Source organism: Triturus cristatus, chromosome 6 (genome assembly GCF_964204655.1).
Source record: "Triturus cristatus chromosome 6, aTriCri1.1, whole genome shotgun sequence".
Lineage (NCBI taxonomy): Eukaryota > Metazoa > Chordata > Amphibia > Caudata > Salamandridae > Triturus > Triturus cristatus.
In genome coordinates, this window is record NC_140589.1 from 1,411,647,751 (window position 1) to 1,411,663,264 (window position 15,514).

Consider the following 15,514-nt stretch of genomic DNA (forward strand, 5'->3'; position numbering starts at 1 on the left):
CACCAGAATGGAGACCTTCACATAGAAAAGATAGGAGATTTGGAGATCTCCATACATAGCTTTGTGAACAACATTTTGGAGGAAGTGAGCAGTATCGCTGTATTACTACTAAACATAGTGAATAGCCTCCTTATTTTTCTCAAATGTGTAATACAGCAGAAACATTCATACAACAACACCAGTTTTACGGGAAGGTGGAAAAAGTTTAAAGTGCTTGTCATTGGAGAAATCTTGTACTTGAGATTCAATGTGCACAAAGTTGAGGCTTAGAGTGAAAGAAGTTAGAGACTAAATTGGGGGAATAGTCCACAAGGGGAAAAAATGGTGCACTGCATGGAAAGAGAGAGGTTGCAAGGAAAATAGAAACAGAAACTCCAGGGAGACAGAAAAATCATGGAAGACAGTGTCTCTAAGAGAGAAAAATGCAGTGAGACAAAGACTATATGGATGATGTTGACTACAAGTAAGGTGGAGATTGAGGTTGCAAAGGAGAGACAGCTGGATGGTGATAAGGTGGGCATGACAGTTGAAACACATACTTTATTTGGAGACACGCTGGCTCATTTTGATCCAGGCCATCCAGTTCGTTTGAGCCTGTAGCCCCATCTGTACTGGCAGAGGACAATCCCTTCTATTTGGAGATCCCTGTCAGCCTGGTGGGGCTCTACAAGCCTTCACGGTAAAGGCAGCTGCAACATTTACTAGGAAAGCAGAGCATCTTGCTAACTGGCCTCATATTGTTCAGCAAATATTGTTTGTTTTTCAAAAACAAGCTCCTAAAGCAGGAGTATAACAGCTAGTATCATGATATTCAAAGAGCATTCTCCTTGTAAGTCTGGGTCATTGTTTGATTTGTTGTTTGATTTTGCTTCCTGGGACTCTCATGCATTGTATGGCAGTTAAAACTAGGGAAAACTAATGACAGTAACCCAGCCCTAGAGTGTGGTGACCATGACTATGAACGGGCAGCTCTTTGATGGACCGGCCAGTCAGGTCCAGGGTTTCCAAAGGTGAAGCTATCTCATCTAGTGGAGATTCAATCCTTTGCCTGCCATTAAATGGGATTTGTAGTAATACCCCCATTCTGTCAAACTCAAAATAAGGTGGGCAGTGAAAATAAACTCACCACTTGGAGACAATCTCTAGTGGCAGACAGTGATTTCATGGGAGATTTGGACAACAGATGAGACAGAGACTTCAGATGGAAATACAATAAAAAATGAGTGTATAAAGAAGAGAGAAAGTGACAGAGATTTTAGTGGGAGTAAGCGCTTGCAGTTGATGAAATGGACTGGAAATTAGGACGAAGAAGGGTTGGCGCACACAATACAGTAAGTACCTAGGTGATCAGAAAGAAATCAATAAGAAGCAGTCCTAGACATGAACTAAATGCCACAGAACAAAGTCAATAGTCTTCAAGTACTTGTTTCAGATACCCAGTCAATAAGCAGCGAAGTACAAGGTACTGGTAGGCAGCTAACACATCTGGCATCCTTGTGGACTTTATCAAGATGGTATTTATTAGATGTTGGCCAAATATGTGAAAGTCCAAAAAGAAGCAATTTTCATACATGAAACTGAATCAAACAGTCAAGGAGGTAAGAAAGTAACTGAATATTGTGACAAGAAAGTCAGTTGGCACTGAAATTCAAAGAAGTAAAACTGGGTCCTGGGGGTTCTTGGTTCCGAGGCTAAAGTGAATCAAATTATGAAAAGACTGTGTTAGGCTATCGTAGAAGAATGAACCCTGAATATTCAGGAACAGACCATTTTTATGCAACTGTGTTTATCAACAAGTTATCATCTGGATTGCAGATAACACATTGACTGCATGAAAGATGAAAACTGAACACTGAGAAGAATTCCAAAGGGAAACGGAAATAATTTTGAAACTCAGACTGTAGAAGAATACACAGATTGCAGAGGAATATGGCTATAAGAGGGATTGATGCAGAGGACAAAGAGTAGAGCATTGTTTGAGAGAATTAGGTGAGAAACCTATTGAAGGATGAGATACCATAATGAGCGACAGTGACTGTCTGGGGAGACAAATAGTGCATGTGAATTAACAACTGTAGAGAGACAAATACTGAGTGGCAACCAACAGCAATGGGACCCAGAGTCAGCAGATGTACTTTCAGTCAATACGGAAGAAAGATATGGCAGTAAAGGTAGAACCTATAAAGGAGACTAGAAGACTGCAAAGGAAACATATTTTCAGGAGAGGCTGCAGAGGGAAAACAGCTAGAGAAAAAGAAAGAACAATTATACATGTAATCTTCTGGGAAGTCAGTAACTGAGAGTGATACGTAGCTGCATTAAAAATAATGGTTGAAGTGGACATCATAGACTGCATATAAGACACTGCTTATGTAGAAATGGAAAATGTAGGGGAGAGATAATATGCACAGTGAGGAAGATACAGCCAGACAGATAGGGATGCCTAAAGTTGATGAGGATTGCAGGGGAGTTATGACAAGACAGATTGCTCGAAAGACATTAAATGTAGATAGATATTGGCAGTGAAGAAGACATTGATTCTGTATTTGAGCCAGTGTGCTGTGAAAAAAGAGCCTACTGAGAGATTCGGAAGTTGTGGAGAAAATAGACACTCTTGGCAAAATAGACTGCAGAGATCAAGGAGACTGAGAAAAGACATATAACATATTTTAGAGGAAGAGAAAGAATGCTTGGTAGTCAGAGGCAGAAGAGAAACAAGTTGCAGAGGTTGCAATACAAAGTGATGAAACACAGGGTACATGAGACACAGTAAATGAACAGGACAAAGAATGTGGTGAGAAAGTCAGCTACAATTAGGAAAACAGAGAGAGCATAAGAAGGTATCGATTGCAGGTTAGTTAGTACAATATTTCAATGGAGACATGGCAGAGGAGTAACATTTGTTGTAGGGTCGAAATCCTGCAAAAGGAGACCAAGATTTAAGACTGAGACACAGAATACTTTGGGACACAAACAGTAGCTAGAGATAGACACTGCAAAGGAATCTGAGACAATGATTGCAGTAGTGAGTGAAGCTACAGAGAAAGACAGAAACAAAAATGGACATAGAGCCAGATGTACTAGAGACAGGCCGTAAAAAGTGGTCGCAAATTGCACACTGATCTTTTACAACCTGTCTCAGATGTTGCAAGGAGACAGACGTAGTAATAGGGCACATTTCAAAATCTCCAGTCATAGTAGCTGGCAGAAGGAATTGGGAATTGCCTGATGAATAGCAATTAAACAAGTCACTATTTATGACCGTGTGTGGTTGGCTGCAAACACATTGAAGGTGGCATCTAGGGCAAAGCAGACAAGCATCCATGTGTTTCAATTACCCAAAGGCAACTTTTTTTGTAAAGTAGCCCATGTTCCTTAATGGAATCAACGCTGATTTCAAAAACTAAAAAATCTTTCCTAAAGCTGTTACCACCCTGTCACAAACCATTGAAACATGCCCGACTGCATGGCAATTGAGAAAGGATGCCCCTTTCAAGCCCTTCCTATTTGTGATTTGCTATGGGTTGATAAACTCATTTTTCAAGTTGAAATGACTATTCTGAAGCCCTAAGCCATCCAAGGTAACTAAGGGTGGGCGTAGTTCGCGAAGTAGCACTTCGCGAAGCTACGCAAAGTGAAGTTCGCACTACGCGAGCTACGCGTAGCACTTCGCGAACTGGGTAGTAACATGTTCGCACTGTGCAAGATGTTGTTTTCAATGATTGCACAGTGCGGACAAGCAACCGGCACTGTGCAATCATTGAAAATGGCATCTTGCACAGTGCGAGCTGTAGTTTTCTGCTGCTCGAGTAGATTTTTACTCGAGCGGCAGCTTTCTCAACGCGAACTGGTAGTTTCTCATCGCGAGCGGTCGCGAGCATACGCGACCCCTCGCAATGAGAAACCTGACCTCCTCGCGTTGGGAATCTCGCCGGGAGGTTTATTTTCCATGCTCGCGATCGCGAACAAGGAAAAAGTCTCGCCGGGATGTCATTTTGCTTGCTCGCGGTCGCCAACTTGACGTTGAGGACCGCGAGCAAGCAAAAAATGACCGCAACACTACGCTACGCGTGTTCGCACTGTGCTACGTGCAGTTCGCGTAGTGCGAAGTAGCGCGAACTTCGCAAACTACGCGAGCGTAGCGTAGTGCTTCGCCCAGGCCTAAAGGTAACAAATTCAGTTCCTTTGTGTATTAAAGGGGTTGTGATCACAAAATAGCTTTCTACATATGACCCATCTATAGTCTCTAATTACTTGGATGATCATCTTTGATGCATTCTCTTTCAACTGGGCAGCAAGTAGCCTTCCTCCCTTCTCTCCTCTTTCATAGTGTGTTTGTCACAAGCTAAAAAGAGCAATTTTGGTGTGTGCGCTATAAAACATAGCCAATTCATAATTAGCTTTGCTCTGATCCCCCAGGGTGTCTTGTGTGAGTGTCCTTTTATATGAGAAGGCAAGTCTTTAAATTGACATTTGCAGTTGTCAATTTTCTGTCATGGCTTTCTTTCTACTGGTTGCATAATCTCTCATCATCTCCCCCTGTGACGTATTACTTACCTGCCATCGTCTCCAGACTCTGGGCAAAATCCACTGAGACCTCATTGCATTCCACATAAGTATGTAGGAGTGAGCTTAGCCTTTCCTTGTCTTCAAGGTTTTTATATTTGGCAATGTTTACTCATCACTATCCCTGGGTTGGGGGGCAGGAGGCAAACTTCTAAGCTGATGTAGTGATCAGAATAAGTGCCCAGGATGTCTAATGTAGACAGCTGACTGACAAAAAATCGAAATCACAGATCATTTGTGTCCAATAAATTGAGCACAAAAACATTTTTATGCAAAATCTTATACTGTAAATAAGAAAGATATTGAAAAAATATTGTACATTGTTTTTAATATAAACAAGTAAACATTAAATATATTAACATTAAACAGTGATATGATATATATTAAATATATTTACTTTTTTAAATTTATACATGCATTTTATACTTATTAAAAAAAACTATATGTGTAGGTATGTTAGGTGTTATTCTCCCTTGCCCATAGGTAGGCAGCGGAGCACACTGGTCACAATGATTCTGTTTAAACCAAAGTAAACGTACACTCAGGGGATGAATTCATAAACAGTTGTTTTTAATCCAGTTACGCGTTTTTATGGCGTTGCATTCGAAATGCGTAACTAGATTAAAAACAACTGCTTATGGATTCATCCCCTGAGTGTGCGTTTACTTGGGTTTAAATATAAATATCCTTTTAATAATGCCCAGGTGAGTGTCATGATTGGGTTTATTTGATTTTCACATGGATGATGTCATCAGTGATGTCATCAGTGATGTCATTTTAGATGTCATCAGTGATGTCACTGACCATGTCATGAATGATGTAATTTGTGACATCATCAGCAGTGGATTGCGGGTGCGTGAGTTATAGTTAGTAGAACTAACTACAACGGAGGAATTTCTATGGTTTTGTACGAGTGAAATGTCAAGCTAACTATAACACCTCTGAAACCTATGTTTTTTTCAGTGAATTTCTAAGGTTTTTTAAATGCTAATTCCTAACTATAACATACTTGAAACCTATGGTTTTTTTAGTGAATTTATATATATACATATAAATACATATATATATATATATATTCACTGAAAAAACCATAGGTTTCAGGGGCGTTATAGTTAGCTGGACATTTCCCTCGTACAAAACCCTAGAAATTCCCCCGTTATAGTTAGTTCAGCTAACTATAACTCGCGCCCCCGCAGTGCACTGCTGATGACGTCACATATTACATCACTCATGACATGGTCAGTGACATCACTGATGACATCACTGATGACACCTCAAATGACGTCACTGATGACATCACTGATGACATCATCCAGTGAGTATGTGTTTCTGTAAAGTTTTAATATGTTTAATATATATAGGGAAAGGCCTATGGAAGAATGAGTGGGTGTATAAGTGTGTGAATGGATGATTTTCTAGGTGCGTGACTGACTCTATAAGTGAGTCATTAAATGTATCTTACTGCAGACTAGTGACTAAACTGTATGAATGTCTGTAACTGTCAGTCAGTTGGTGTATAAGTGGCTGCATGGTTTTGTGACTAGCTATATGAGTGTCTATATGGGTTATTGATTGGTTGTCTGTGTATATGTGAGGGTGCCTGAGTGTTTGTGTGGGTAGGGTGTGTGTGACTCTGTGTATAGATGTGTGAGTGGGTGATTCTATGGGTGCATGGTTTTAAGAGTGCATCTGTGATGGGATGTATGGTTGGGTGAGTGTATGCATGGGTGTGTTAGTGATTGAATATATATCTCAGTGGTATATGTGTGAGTAACTACATATGTGAAAGGCAGTGTACATGTGTGTAAGAGTATATAACTGGCTATGTGTGAGAGTGTGTGATTGTGAGAGTGGTTGTATGGATGAGTGTGTGCTTGTATCAGTAATTGTATAAGAGTGTAAGAATGTGGTAGTATTTTTATGAGTAAGTGAACTTGTGTGTGTATAACTGTATAGGTGAGTAAATTGGAGTGTGAATAATTATTTGCATGACTGACTAGGTGTGTGATTACGTCTATGGATGATTGGCGGTGTCTGAGTGTCTATATAGGTGTATAAATGCATATGATAGTCCTGTACTGAGTGACTAAGTATGAGTGACTGTACAGGTGAGTGAGTGGAGGTATGTGAAGACCTAAGAGTCAATGAGTGGGTATGTAGTTATTGGTATTGGAGTATCTATGGTTTTGAGAATGGCCGTCTGAAATTTTGAGTCGGTGTATCAAAGGTTATATTAGGGTGTGAGAAGATGCACTAATTTATTACATGGATTATGTCATCAGTGATGTCATCAGTGATGTCATTTGAGATGTCATCAGTGATGTCATGAGTGATGTCACTGACCATGTCATGAGTGATGTAATATGTGACGTCATCAGCAGTGCATTGCGGGGGCGCGAGTTATATTTAGCTGAACTAACTATAACGGGGGAATTTCTAGGGTTTTGTATGAGGGAAATGTCCAGCTAACTATAAGGCCCCTGAAACCTATGGTTTTTTCAGTGAATTTCTAAGGTTTTTTAAATGCCAATTCCTAACAATACCGTGCATGAAACCTATGTTTTTTCAGTGAATTTCAAAGGTTTTTTAAATGCTAATTCCTATCTATAATTTATCTCTAAAGCTATGATGTTTAATGATTTTCATTGGATTTCTAAATTTTTCTATTTCAGTGTGTCAATTCCTTTAATTATGTTTTTTTAAAATACTTTTTTATCACCATTTTTTTAACTTATTTTTTCAATTAATTCTTTAAAAATTGAAAAATATTATTTTTTTATTTAAAAAAATGTTTATTTTATTTTTATATTTTTTTAAATAGTTTTTAAACTATATTTTCAAAACTTTATTTTTTATTTTATTTTAATAGTTTTTGGGGATCCGCGCACACCATTAGCACCGTTCTCGATCTCTACGCGAAAGCATCCATGTATGGTATGCGTTGGGTACGTGTTTGGTGCGCGATGGCAATGCGACCGGTACGCGACTCGAAGCCTATACGCGACACATATGATGCACGTTATGTGGCGCTTCTACGCTTCCGCGATGCGTCATGTGCGTGTATGACGCGGTGGGTGCGCGAATCCCACGAAATATTTTACATTTAAAAAAACATATATATATGTATTCAATTCCGCGAATGCGCGCTGGGTGTGTGCTGTGTAAGCGCATGGTGCGCGGATCCCATGTGACCTGAAAAGATTTGATTGGTTCATTACACTTCCTGTTCTAACTATTGAAATACCCCACCCATTTCAATCATTCTTATTTGACCTTCTTTGGAGGAGCATCTCTTTGCAGAGAAGATGCTTTTTTGACTTAGCTCAATCTTTTTTTTTTACAAACAATGGCTTCAGGGCATCAGGCATCTCCAGGATCTCCTCATTCATCTGAGGATGATTTTTTGGAAGAGCCACCACGCCCCCCAAGTTTTTCATCTGTTGTGTGGAAAATTTTCACCTATCCTGAGGGGCAAACAAAAACCAATGCCACCTTGGTGAAATGCAAGATCTGCCACAGAGTGCTGTCCTGTGGGGATCCAAAAAAAAATATTCCTGCGGAACTGCCAGCATGATGAAGCATCTGAGGACTGTTCATCCAGTAAACCTTGCTTGGGAGGAGTGCCGCAGAATGAGAGTCGTTCCTGCTCCTTCAGATCCATCGCAGCCAAGCACTTTAAGGGTGGATCCTTCTGTACAAAATTTGGACATCCGTCCACAGTTCCAATACTTGAAAGTGCTCTGCATAAAATGCAATGTGTTTTATGCTATGGGGAGCAGTAAATCGATCTAATCTGCCGCAAGCAAGAGAGTCACCATTGCTCGTTTTTTTTTTCCCTGAAGTTCATTGTTTTGTTCCTCCAGTTCTGTTTTTCCTTCTTTTTTTTGAAGAAAAACCCCCAAAATTTAAAAATTGTTCAAAATAACAAAACAAATATATAAAATGAAAAAGACGAAAAAAAAAGTTCTTCTAAGAACTAACTTTCCTGGTTTAAAAAAAGAGCTCTATTTGTTTGTTGGTGTGTGAAAGTTTAGATGAATGTATGTGTAGTACGTAATTGACTGAATGAATAGCAGATGATGAATGTATAAGTGCAGAACTATGAGGAAGTGCTGCAGCATCACACAGTAACCTCTTTAACTGCAGTGTGCTGTAGTACTTCCGAAGCACAGGGATGCAACATATGAACATAAATATGTTGCAATCTTTCTGATAAATCTGGAGATGTGTCTTGTTCTATGAGTATTCAGTGCAATCATACACAACAACACTTATAGAACACCCTTTCAACGCAAAGTGGTGTGTCTGATGAGGTTGTATTTGCGTAGAAAAAGTGCACAGAGTGACTTTTCCTCTCTTTGTAAATATGAAAGTGTGTCTTGTGCAATAACTATGTTACAAAAAGTGACATATTTCTGTTTTAAAATTGCTTCCGAATGATAAAAGGTAAGCACAGAGTTTTGTCTGCAAAGATGCTCAAAGAAGAATGAACAAAATGATTGCGGTCCTTCAATAGGTACAATGGGAAATATTATGAACCACTCAAATCTGTTTTTTTGGAGGTCACATGATATCCGATAACAGAGAGATTTCAAAACTACATAGGTATAAACAGAGTGTTTTTAAAAACTTGTTCAATCTTTGTAGGTTCTTGCAGATCTGCCTATTCTGCATATTAATACTTAGTTAAACTTACCTTCACAGTAATAGAAATTAAAAATGGAATACATTTTTTTCAGATTTTTTTTGCAATGTAAATTGATGTAAATTGCTTATTTTAGAATTAGGATCTGTGAAAGAAAAGAAAAAATAGTTATAACATGTAATAATACATTTTTTACAACACAGCATAATTTCAACAAAGTAATTTGTGTGCCTTTTTTGCTGTTCTCAGAATATATTGAATTTCACTAGAAATAGTGATTTCAATCGTACTCATCACTTAACAGCGGGCAAAAAAAAAAAAAAGATTGTTTAAAAAAAACCAACATGCTATTCTCAGTAAAATATCACAAAATACAAATCACACATATATGAAATGCTTATGGCTAACAACATTATGGGGCCGATTCCGATCCTGGAAAAATTTTCTCCGTACGAATCGTATCCGGATTTTTTTCCGTCCGAATCGTACAAGTACCGTACAAACTGGCAAGTACGATTCGCATCGGAAAAAATACATACGAATCGCATTGGGAAAATTCCCCCACACGTCCTCGGGTCGGAAAAAGTGTCCGACACGTCCCCGGACGAATTTACGTACGAATCGGAAAAATGAAGTCCGAGCGCGCAAGTACGATCCATCCCGTCCATCCGATTGTACAACCGTATGGAAAAAACACCGCACGGAGCGAACCTCAATAGCAACCATGGAGACATGTGCCCGCATACGCGCCGTCCCCCTCCAGCCCCCCGTATATACGCACCGTCCCCCCCAGCCCCCCCCGCAGATGGACGCGCCGTACCCCCAGCCCCCCCCGCAGATGGACGCGCCGTACCCCCAGCCCCCCCACGGATGGATGCGCCGTACCCCCAGCCCCCCTCCGTGTATGTCCGGTGTGGCCCCCACCCCACCCCCCGAATGTACGGTGTGGACCCCCACCCCCGAATGTACGGTGCAGACCCCCACCCCACCCCCCGAATGTACGGAGCGTACCCCCACCCCACCCCCGAATGTACGGAGCGTACCCCCACCCCCAAATGTACAGTGCGGACCCCCACCCCACCCCCCGAATGTAAGGAGCGTACCCCCACCCCCGAATGTACGGTGCGGACCCCCACCCACCGAATGTACAGAGTGTACCCCGAATGTACGGTGTGGACCCCCACCCCACCCCTTGAATATACGGAGCGTATCCCCACCCCACCCCCCGAATGTACGGAGCGTACCCCCACCCCCGAATGTATGGTGCAGACCCCCACCCCCCCAAATGTACGGAGCGTACCCCCACCCCCGTATGTACGGTGCAGACCCCCACCCCACCCCCTGAATGTACGGAGCGTACCCCCACCCCTGAATGTACGGTGCGGACCCCACCCCACCCCCGAATGTATGGAGCATACCCCCACCCCCGAATGTACGGTGCCGACCCCCACCCCACCCCCTGAATGTACGGCGCGTACCACCACCCCTGTATGTACGGTGCGGACCCCCACCCCACCCTCCGTATAGTGTCTTTTCTAAACCAGCTGTTTTAGAAAAAAAAATTTCTAAAGAATCCAGTTTTGTTTTCAACGTTCCCATCAAAATAATAGTGATTCCTTCATGCTCTATTTTATCAAAGGCTTCCATTTTTATAATTTCTTCATTTTCCAGTTTCAATAGTTCTTCATTGAATATGGAACACTCGCGCAGTGTTGGTATTAAGCAGATCACTGATTTATTTTCAGCAATTTTCATGTACACTTTTGCAGGAACTGCATTTTCATTTGGAAACACATTGCAAAGTAATCGACTCCCCAAAGCTTGTTTGCCATGTTTTGTAAGAATTCCAATTCTTATATCTTAAAGAATACTTCCATATTCAGCATCATTTGGTTGTCGCATATTTGTTGTCAGTTCTTTGTATTCAAAATTAGTCCAAATGTTCACATTACCAACACTACCAAGAGACTTTCTGGGATCTTCATGTGCAAGTGTTTTAAATACCGGAGTCAGTTGCAGTAGATCTCCAAAAACTATGACGTGTTTCCTCCAAATAACACATTCTTAAATGCACAAAGGCAAGCATCAAGTTTGAGACCATGCTCACCTCATCAATAATAAGAAGTTTCATTTTCTTCAGGACTCTTGAAACTTCACAACAAGCTTCTCCAGATAGCTTGTGGTATTCCAATTTGATCTCATGCTCTACTGGTAGCATTAGTGAACGATGTAAAGTAATTCCTTTAATGTTATGTGCTGCCAACCCAGTTGGAGCAGTGACAACACAAGACAAATGCAGTTGCTGCTTCATTTTCAACAATTGGTTAACCAAGTAGATCTTGACTCAGCGCAGCAAAACTCTGACTGTCTTGAGAACTGTCTCTAGCAATCTCAGCTGCAATTGTAGCTTCTTGATCAATGTCATCATTCAACATTTTCACATAACTTGCAAAAGCACTGCATTGTATGCTATCTTTACAAGCATTAAATGAATCTTCATAGCTCTGAAAATCTCCAAGTAATTCCAGTTCTGAACGCCTAGGTTTGAACATTTGCAAAAGGGCTAAATAGTAAAATTCCCTTTTATCAGCAGTGTCGCAACTCAGTTTCCTGTGATTAATTAAATTTCCTTTCCTTTGTTTCAGCAGACATCCTTCAGAATCAATCACTGCATATTTTCCATCATTGATGTTCTCTGTAGTATTGCATTTAAAAGTGTAGTTTTGCAGCACTTCATAGAGACACATGTTCTCAAGATGATGACTTCTGTTTGGGTAATATGTGTCCAACATATTCGTTTTCAAAATATCTGTACTTTCTGGTTCTTTTTCTGCTAAAAATTCAATTTCTTGAACAGATTTCAGTACCCAATTTTGCATTCCTGCAAGACCTAGACTCACCCAAATGATTCTTCTACTTTTGGAATATAGACTTTCTAGATGATAACCGATCTGAACATTCATATGCTCCAATTTCACGATGCGATAACATCTTCAAACTGAAACTGTATAATTTCTTACTTAGAGTCTTCTCGTGGGAAATCTCTTCCCACATTTCTTTCAATTCAGTCTTTTCTGATTTAGTAATGTAGGATGTTGCATATCGAGCAACAGCAACGGAATTGTCCGCAACATACTGAATATCCATGTTAGCGTTCCACATGGATAAAATAACTGGATTGTAGTCATTTATGTATTTTGATTCTTCACTTCTTCTTAACTTGTAGGTATTTTTCGGAGACTTTCTTGTGATGGTATGTCACATAGTTGACATAAAACTGTTCACTCTTCCTTTTGATAATACAGGACGTGGAAATCCAAAACGATATTTGGTAGATCTTATCCTTTGACTTGTACTTCCGTCTACAGTATTTTCCACACCTATTCCTTTGGAATCGTAGGTCTTGTTGTTTTAAATTTTTATCTTCTCTGCTATTGGGTACAGCACATGTGGCATAATCTTCAATGAAAGACAAAACAGTTTCATCTGAATCTGTTCCAAATTTGGGGGCGTCCTTGATCCATAACAACATATGTATATGAGGAGCACCTCTTGCTTGATACTCCTTTCTCCAAAAGAAATCCACAACTACTCCAAGAGGAGGATTCTTTTTATTGCAGATGAAAGACATCATAGCTTCAAATCTATGATTGAAATATCTGCAACAGGATCCAAAGAGCACAATTCTCCAGGTGTCTTGTATTCAATATTTTTTATCTTGGAATTTGCCTCTCGAAGAAATTCAAGTAAATCATCCCAAGCATACTCAGCACAGCTTAGTGTAACAAACCATGTAGGAGTTCCCAAGTTCAGTAGCATACATTTGAGTCCCACGCTGACATGCCATCAGATTAATCAACTGAGATTCTAAATGATCATCTCTATGATGCACTTTATCCATAAAATCCTTTGTAGTTACATTTTCCAGATTCATTCCAGTTTTTAAAATGTGATTTACTTCATATGAAAGTCCAGACAAGTCACTTTCAAACAGAAGATGAAACATATAAGGGATACATTGTCAAAATCTTGGATCTTCTGCATATAATCTTGTTGTCCGATATTCAGATGTAGGAATCTGCACAGGACGTTCAACATATCGTCCACCTTTTCCTGTTGGAAACAACTGCGGTAAACAACGAGCTTCCAAGCTCTCTTCCCATACACTCATGGGACTTCCTGTTGCTTTTTTCATTTGGAACAACTCAATCGTATTCCCCATCACCTCTTTGGAATGAAGTGGATGTACACTGTGATGTTCATAGATTTCTTCACATCTGGACATGGCCACTTTTTCAATTTGTCCACTTAATGTTTCAGTATCTTCTGCTAAATCTATTTCTTCTTCTCCTACAAACACATTTCTATTGTACTCATTATTTTTTATCAGATACAATGATGCCTTTTGCACTTTTCTAACATTCACTAACTCTTGCCAGATTTTCTTATTCTCAGTAGGAACACCATTAACTAGAATGACGTGTGGCTCCTTTTCTGCATGGTCTACACCAATAGTTTCAATATTTTTCCTTAAATCTAATGGTAAATACACAACTCTTCCTTTCAATCCTCTTTGCAACTCTGATGGAGGTAATTTACCTGTTTTAGGCTCAATACGAACAATAGCCTGACACTGGTGAACACATTGAATGAGAATAGACTCATGCGTATTTAAATCTATCAGCTCTGGAGGAATAGCAACCAACTCTAGATTATTATGAACAGCTCTAGCAGGCATTTTATTCTCATCTAATTTGTTATAACAATATTTGCAAATACGCTGCTCAGATCTCAAATCAAAACAATCCTCTTAGAACAAATAAGTTGCAAATTCCATCCACTTATCATTATCTTCTATTTCACTTTTTAAATATAGATTGACACCCCTAGTCTGATTTTCATAGTGACTTCGCCGACAACAAATACAAGAAACATTTGGTCTTTCACCTGAAATTACCTTAAACTTTGTGATTTCATCCTCAAAAAATTTTGTAATTACGGGTTCTACATTGTCTTCAACATTTTGTTCTACTAATGTGTCAGTTTCTGCACTCTCTTGCTGAGGACCAAAGTAACAAAACTCAATATCATCACAAACCTTCTTCACATCTGATACTGACCCACGCAAAAGAGCACTGTTCAACTCATTTAACTTTAGTGCTGGACTTTTTGCATAATACAATCTTCTCACTAACTTCCGCATTTGAGTATGATGTACTGCCAACATCCTGAAATGGTGAAAAACACTTTGACAAACTTTCCTAGAAAGACAAGCCAGAGAATGACATTGCAAACCAGTATTGTTTCTCACTCTGCAAGGGTCTAGTCCTTGCAACACCTTAATCTTTTGTTTAACACTTTTTTTACTATATGCTCGTAAAAAACGACATAATTTATCAATAGATTCCTGTCGTACACTACAAATACTACTGCAATCCCAAGTGTACAAAGGGTGTTTAGGACGTCTCCCTAGAACTTCATCAGCTATCACTTTTTCTGCATGTCTTTCAACTGGTGTCAACTGCATACAATAATGTTTTGCTCTGTAAATAACTCTCTGAACTGGAACTGTGTTTCCATTCTCCCAAAAAAACATCACAACATTTTTTTCTCTTAATTACTCTTTTCCTCCTACTTTTGGCCTTCATTAAATGGATTGGTTTATCTAGTGACCGAATTCTGTTTAATACTAAAATGAATAGTTTCCTTTTTACTTCAAAAGCCTTTTCAACAATGTTATCAATATGCTTCTTCCTTTTATAAAATAGAGCTCTATATTTCTTCATCTTTCAGTACTACTCTCTTGTAAAATATTTTTTTGCGTAATTCCTTATACTGATTTTGCCTTCTTTTACCATACTTTGTCTCCTTTGACTGACCATGTGCTTTTTTGCTTTTCCTCTTATTTTGAATTTTTTTTCTAGTTGAAGCATTCTCAGTGATTTCAGCATTCTGTACATTCTGTTTGGTCCTACAAACATTTTTTATAAATTGCTTTGTGATCTTACCAGAAGATTTTTTCTTTTTAGCCACATTATCTTGTACATTCAATCCATGTGGTTGATGTTTCTTCAAGTAATTCTCCTGTCTCTGTTCTTTTCTTTTTCTTTTTTTTTCTGGCATGATTTCTCTATTTTAACGTTGAAAAACGGTATCTGTAAAAAAGAATCACAAATAAATGTATATTAATAACTTTCAAATTGATACTATTCTATTACTGTAGGAACACATTTTATATAAAAACTGACTTAGAAACTATAGCCCTGAAGCACAAGTGTGACGATGGTTAAAACACTACATGCA